Below are 7,849 nucleotides of genomic sequence, written 5' to 3'. Positions count from 1 at the left end.
ATAGATGCTTCTTCCTGGAAGGCTACGGCTGAGCGGGGTCTGGGCTTGTGGGAATACAAGTGTGCTGCTTTTAGACTTAGCAGGCTGTGCCCGGGTCAGACGCTAACCATTGAAAAGACTAAATTCAGCTCTTTCTGCCAGCGTGGGGCACAAGCTGAGGGTCTTGGGCTATTGTTGTGGGGTCAGGTTGAAGTCGTCCAGATTGCCCGAGCAGATGACAACCATTCATCACAAACACAGCAACAGCTCAGCACTGTGTAGTTATAAAGTTCTGCTGAGGTAGGTTAAAGTCAAAAGTTTTCACAGTTGCTCAAGGTCGTTGTAAAAATGCACAGTGTTGTTGTATACGTCTCTTTTTCACCAATTTGTTCGTAGCATATTTCTGACCTGTGACTTTTTGACATTTCAACGATTTTTGTTGTATGATTTCCTTGATTCCAGATGTGTCGAGTCAGGTGTCAAACTTTGAGTTTTGGCTTCTTTTTACGCAGTTGATTCATTCCACTTGGCAATTATTCCAGCTGTTGTATTTTAAATCGTACTGTTCCTTTTTAAAAAGCCCCTTCTCATGATTACGCACGACTCGCTCACTTGCTTTTGAACTACAGATGCATATTTGCAAATACTCTCTCTCTTCTGTCAATCACTTGAATTTACAGTAAGTGTTTATGTGTAATTATTGTATGTTTTTTGTCTGGCAGAGAGAGACTGCTGTTGGCTTTGATGGGAAAATGAAATAAGAAGGGCTATTTTTCTCTCCTTCTGTAAACAGCTGGCAGCATCCCATGCTTGCACAATTAATGGGTATCTAATTGGCAATAATCATTTTTACTTAAGCAAATTTAAAATAGGCAGTTGCCCCTGGAACAAACAGCTGTTGGTGGAACCTTCTGGCAACATAGCGTGGATGTTTGAGGATATGGCTGATCAATGCTTACAGGAGGTGGTCCATACATGAACACTCACTTAATGTAGGCACACATGCACAAGCTTTTCTATTTCAATCCATCAACACTGCTGGAGGATTTACTGTATGTTGCCTTTAGGTTTGTAAATTAAACTGCGCTGTACTCATTCACTGCATTGCCACACATGTTGGGCTTGACTTGAAGTGTGTTGTGACGTCATTTCCCTTCGTTGGTTCCTCTAAATGTTTTTATTCAATAATAACTGAAATCCAAATTGCTTTCTCTGCCATTCAGTCAGACAAAAGCAAAACTTTATTAAGTGTTCTCTCTCAGATGCTTCATCCCTGGGACACTGACGTCTCTAGTTATTATATAATGTCTTTGTTTCCTGGGATTTTGTAAACATGCCCTATCATTTTAACTCGGAGGAAGTAATCCTTTCGCATTTTGAGCAACGTCAGAAAAACTTGCAAAAGTTATACGAGGGACATTTAAAGAGGAGTGAGTATGTGCTTCAGTTAGCAGGGCAGCATGTACGATTTAGTTCAAGAGAGGCAGTGTTGTGTTTTTTCTATGAGGACTTATCTATGGATTCATGGACTTTTTAGTAATACAGTTTTAACATACTTGTTGAATCCTCTTTTTGCAGAGCTTGAGGTGCAATGTGAATCTATAGGGTTGGGATTTCATTTAACTGAAAGCAATCCCGCTTTCATGGTCATGAATCAATAATACAATCCGATGAAGAAGCACAGCACTGGCAGGAAGGACAGACCCGAGCAGCTGGCAGACAAGCAGGCAGGAAGCAATGAATTAAACACAAAATGTGGCTTTGCCATATAACTCATCTGACCGGGAGTTACTCAGACTGAAAGCCTTTCTAGGAAATTTGACAACAGTACAGTGAAAGTCTCTTAAACATTGGCATCCGGACTTCTACAATAATGCATACATTATTTTACAAGATGAAGGCTCTTCTGGTTTTAGCCAGATGCCCCCTTTAAGCCCTTTGATGAAAGGTGCAATGAGTGAGGCAAAAAGGAAGAACATGCGTGTGTAGGATGCTGAAAAGTAACGTCAAGCAACTTGATGGTGACAAGGGAATGGATTAAAGGCATTGTGTGAGCCGAAAGAGAAAGTACCTTCCACATCGCTGGCTGCCATCTTACCTTGCCGCCCCAACAGTGGTCTAATCTGTTGGTCGAGCACGCCTTCGAGTAATTTCAACCTGTCAGACCGACAATGGAGCTGCCACCGAGTTGCTCATCATGGATTACTGTACTGCGCATCCCGTCCCGCCCCTACACAGACCCCTGACAAAGGACTTAATTGAATATCCGTCCATGGCTAATTTGTTTTTGTTCCTTCTGGGAATATGTGTATAAGCATATGTCATACAAAAATACACACTTGTTTTCAGATGCATGCTTTTCACAGTAAGCGCATGTGACTACGTAAACAACCCCACCACGCTGTGTGTGCGTTCCCCCTTTAGGAATTTATTTTGAGGTTGTTTGTTCATTTACTCTGATGTTGAACGTCGGGTACAATTGCTTCCAATCCTTAAACTGTAAACACATTGAACGGACTGGATTTAATCAACTCTGTGGAACCTAACACAGAATTACATAAGAGCACAGAGAGGATTTGGAGATAATGTAGGTTTTTACCCTTGAACCATAACCCTACTTTTTCCATTTATTTATCAAATTAATTTAAGCCTGTAAATGTGTTATGCTTGGGCTTAAATACATATAATCACCCATTTTAGCTTTGTATTACACTTGTGCTTAAACTAATTAGTCCTCAATGTTTATCACGCATAAACAGGGATGGCTTTGCATAATACATCTCCATTGTTTATTCACAATATTATTTATTTATTGCCATCGCTATTTCCTCATTGTCCAAAGAAACATCTTGTCCTTGCTTTGAGAGATTGGGGTATGACATTGAATGACATTGGTATTAATGATGGCACACTGAAGCGGTATTTAACTCGGAAATGGTTGTATAAAAAAGAAAGAATTGAGTTTAAAAAAAGGAAAATTCAAAAAATCGGGTATTTGACTTGTGGAAATCCACGCTCTCCAAGTTTTCTAAACTGAAGAGAATCTCTGTCTGTCCAGGTCTTGTGAGGTGACGGCGGTGCTTCCTCTCATACGATGATGACGTGTTCCACAACACACTGCCCACATGTTTGCCTTAAACTAAGTAGCCCTTAACTGCTTGGACAGACAGCAGGCTGTTGCACTTTATGTATTTGTTTATTTTCAAGATAAGGGGGCCTCTTTTATGGATAAGCAGCTGACGCTCCAGCTCTGTCAAGCTGGGACAGGCTGAGGGAAGATAAAATAGAGTCTGTTAATCTGGTGCTGGTGAGCAGAGGGAGCGATGTTATTGACCTACGCTGGCAGCAATGCGTTTCAATTATACACCGCCATCCATTTGTCAGGCCAGCGGAGCGATGGGGGGGGACACGGAGTTCAGGCCTGGGTTAGAGTCGTTCTCCATCACTTATGATGTGTCTTCGGAAAGCACTTTAATTGAATTACCCAATTTATTCTTCAAGCAACAATGCCCTGGCCCAGACCCATGACGTGAGACAATTAGATACAAGTTTAAAATCCGGCAGTTTGCATACTTCATCTTTTCATGGTGTACACAGGGAAAGAGACAGCTAACTTATGGTCACTTTCTTCCCCTCTTCATCCTGAATAAATTCTATTAATGCGAGTGGTGCGACTCTATCATGACAATTTTCTGTGACACCTTCTTGGTGTGACTGCTTGACGTACAGCTTCACGAAACCTATAATATGGTAAGTGGTGCCGCCCGTGTGTTGCTACCCACTCATGTGCGCCGTGTGTATGCATTGTGTAGGACTGTAACTGGGCATTTGTCAGCACACAACTCCCAATGCTTTTGCTAAGTGGGCAATTGAGACGATAATGTATTGTACTGTATAATCAACTAAAAGATAACTTCATCTGATGTACAAGCAGTGTACCCTTGACCAATGCTGAGATATCTCTAATTCATACAATCCATCATAGCCAACATAGAAATGTGGCTTCTCAGTTGCACATCCACATGTTCACGTCTGTTCTTTGAGTGCCGCGAGCCATGCTGCATGTGCGAGGTAAGAAACCGGGCTCCACAAGTTGCTCCCCTTTGTTCACCAATCTTCCAAGCAGATTTTCCTGAATATTTTCCCTGATAATTTGCAAATTGCAAGTGGTTGAGTGTGATTAATTCTAATCAAGTTCAATTTATTCTGCTCGAGCAGCTGGAAGAGGCCTAAGTGTTGCCGGCGTTCTGACTGAGCTGTCTGACGAGATGTCCTGGCAGTCGATCACCTCGGCCCCGCTTCCAGGTGTAGGGAAGGTGCTTGTGTCGGCTGCACACTGGCCTACTTGCACTCTGGCCCTCACACCTGGCTGTTCACCAAACTCTGATTGTCAGTCCATCTATTTTCAACAAGACACCAAGTCTCACCGTCTGCACCCACCGTCAGTGTCTAATCAACAGTGTTGCTCGACCAGTATTTCTACAGCTCATCTTGTTACGGGCGAAAGAATAGTGGATACAAATGTGCTCTCTATAAGCATGTAATGTACACCAATTATGTTAATTAGTAGTGTTGCAGATGGCCCAGTGTTGATTGCAGCTTTAGGATCAGAAGAGGCTGTCTGAAATTTGAATGTGGGAGTCACGTGACACTCATTACTGCGTAACCTCAACCAAAAATCCCTTTGTCACTCTTCATCCATCTGTGCTGACTGTCTCTGACAGACACGGCGATATGCAGGACTCGGTGAAGCTGGAGAGTTGAGCAACACGCATCACAGAAACACTCTCCCTAGTTGTTAATTGGCAGTTTCCTAGTTAAGATGAATTTGGGAGTGTACACAAGACAATGGGTAATATGAGCAATGAGTCATCTGAAGAGAATAAACAAGGAACATGTCCTAAAAGAGGATCTTGGTGTCATTTACAAAGTGATAACACAATAAATACACAATAAATGCTGAAATAGTACAGTAAATGGAATCCTTGAGACATGTGCTTTTAATTTGACAGTCTACCACATCGGTATATACATAGTTATCCACTCCCAGCATGCTGACTCCAGGGACAGGAGACGCCACTTCAAATGCTCTATGGGAACTGTGACATTCGGAGTGTGCCAAGGTGTGCCGCGTGCTAGAAATGCATGTGCAGTCGGCTGTAAATTCATCATCATCAGCCATGATGCTCTTTATTCCGGCTATTGAGGCGAGTCAGTTTCGCCCCGTCTTCCGTCCGGCCATGCTGAAGTGAACCCATGCTGATGTCCAAATGAATGGAGTCCTTTCATAAAGGCGGGGCCATTGAACTCTGGAGACAGAATTGTGCCTTAAGTCCCGCAACCTTTGTGGCAGGGGGTTCCTGCCGGGCATGATTCCTGTTTAGTGAATAAGTGGGGTAATTATGGTGCGGTCGGGGCTGTGCAGCAAATGTCACCAGCAGATAAACAGTGGGAGCAATCCTTCTGCAAAGGCCGTATTTATCCACCCTGGACCTCATGGAGCCTGCAGATGAATCGGGAGCATTTGGGTGTAAAAAACCAACGAGCTTCTCTTGATTTCACTGGAGTTCAAGGATGCATATAATTGGAGAAACAGTAGTTGGTAAACAAGGCCCCATGTTAAAGCTTACTTGGTCACACACCACATCTCTCATGGTCTAACAGGCCGGTGCTAGTTTGATCTGTGGAGAGTGCGTGAATAATATGCAATGACTTTGCAGAGATTTCATCTTTCATGTTGAATTCAAGTTGCTGCAACACATATGTACCGTTGCATTTATATTCCTGAACTACTAATGGAAACGACAGGTGTAAATAATGCCTCACATTGATGGTTTCATGTGTCGCTGAATGTGAATCTTAAACTTCTCCATGCCAAGTAGCCTCTGATTGGTGGATGAAACCACCTCCATTGCGCTCCATTAAAGAGAGCCCACTCGCGTGTGACTGCAGGGCAGCCTCTCTAACGTCGTGAGCCCGGGGAAATGGGAAAGCCAGCCAGCGTCATTCCATTACCTGCTGAAATGGATGCCCCCGTATCTCCTCCTTGATTAGCTTTGTCTCGAATAACAATGATAGCTTTAAGTGTGTCTAATTGAGGCCGGGCTCGCCCTCCCTCTCCGCGTGAAAGTGCTTACTCATTTTGTCTGTCCTTTTAATAATTACATTATCATTTTACGCCCCTGCCGGTTCCTTGGAAAGTGGGCTGGCGCTTTTTTTTTTGAAGTGAAAGCTCATTATTGGAGCTGAATTATGTGCAGTTTATTGATCCCCATGGTGGATTACGGTGCTCTAAGTTAGTCTAGACAGAATAGTTAGCCAGATGACAGATAGGAAACATAGAGGCCCCAGGGGAAAGATCCCTGGGCTCAGTAAGCAATTAATGCCTGCCAGGTAATGGAATTTAAGTTTACACTAAATCCACCAATGCCTTGACATATGAAGTGCCTTATAAAAAAGCATTAGCCTAATGAGACGGTCGAGAGCAGGAGAGGCATTCTCCTACACAACGTTTCTCTCTCTCACTTTTCCTTTTGTCTTTTCTTCTTCAACTTCTTGACTCATCCCTCCAAGCACACTAATGCCCCTCTATCACTACCCTATTCTGATACGCCAATTACTTAACACTACACATTCTCACTGGGAGCATCGTGCACGGTGGTGCTTTTTTGGATTTGTGTGTTCCTCTTGATTGGCCTGGAGCACGTTTGATTGATTGGCTTCAGTCGGGTCCATTTTCCAGACAGGCTTTGCTAATCTCCATCTTCGGCTACGTGAGGGTGTTTGTGTGATAAAGTGCACAATGAGTGGGGGAAAGGCCAAAGTGCTGAGTAAGAAGCCAACCAGGACATTCGTCTCTATAACAACGGGGATGGATAAGGATAAGGCTATCCGTCATTATCTTGATGAACATGCCACGTTACCAACGGCGTGGCATCCCTGCCATCCGGGGCCAGTTCTCCCGTAGCCTCGTGAGGATCTCAGTCACGTGAGGACCGAAGAGGATCAGACATCTGGGTACGGGATAAGTGTTATTTGGAATTTCTTTGATGCTAATACACCAAGGCATTTATTTTTTTCAATATTTACAAGCTTGTTTTTTAAATTATCTATATTTTCATTAAAAAAACATAGAAAAGACATCCAGACAAGAACTGCCTGAAGAAACTCGTCAAAGATTGACAAACATTTTGATTAAAATCAGATGCTATCTGATTGAGGATTAAGTAAAGTAAGTAAACAAGATCACAAATGTGACCAGACATTCAGAGGCCGCTTGAAGGATTGCAATACTTGGTGCTCGGGGCACATTTTGTTTTGAATCAGAAAAGTAATGAGTTTCAATATCAAGCGCTGGTCCGGGTGTCTGAAAAGAGTTTGTCGGTTACTTTTACACAAAGTGGATTTACCTCTCAATAAAATCCATGCCCTTCCCCCAGAGCTGAAAAAACCCCCAAACTGTGTGCATTGGCATACACAGACGTGTACTTTATTGGGGCAGACTGCCAGTTGCTGGATGGCCTTAATGAAAAATACTGGCTAGCCAACAGCGCACTTCACCTGTTAAAGCAGCCGTGTACATCCTGGGAGCCAGCAACTTTACCACGTAATAAGGCCAATATCTAGCTCGAAGCCTTTCTGTGCCTTATGTGTAGTTTCCTGTGTCCTTGGTTCATAAGCCTTAATAATGTTAGTAAATACATACAGAGGCATGGATAAACTGGGCAGTGATCCACATTATACCTCTAGATGGAAGAGGAGCGGTAGTGGGGTCAGGGGAGGTGGGAGAAGCGGCTGATTAGACTGGTTTTACTGCTCCTCTGCCGACCTAGAAAAACACAGCGGCCCTGACCTTGCATAGCAGAGCCCT

Source organism: Pseudoliparis swirei, chromosome 7, assembly GCF_029220125.1.
Source record: "Pseudoliparis swirei isolate HS2019 ecotype Mariana Trench chromosome 7, NWPU_hadal_v1, whole genome shotgun sequence".
NCBI classification, from domain to species: domain Eukaryota; kingdom Metazoa; phylum Chordata; class Actinopteri; order Perciformes; family Liparidae; genus Pseudoliparis; species Pseudoliparis swirei.
Note: the sequence above shows the minus strand (reverse complement) of the source record.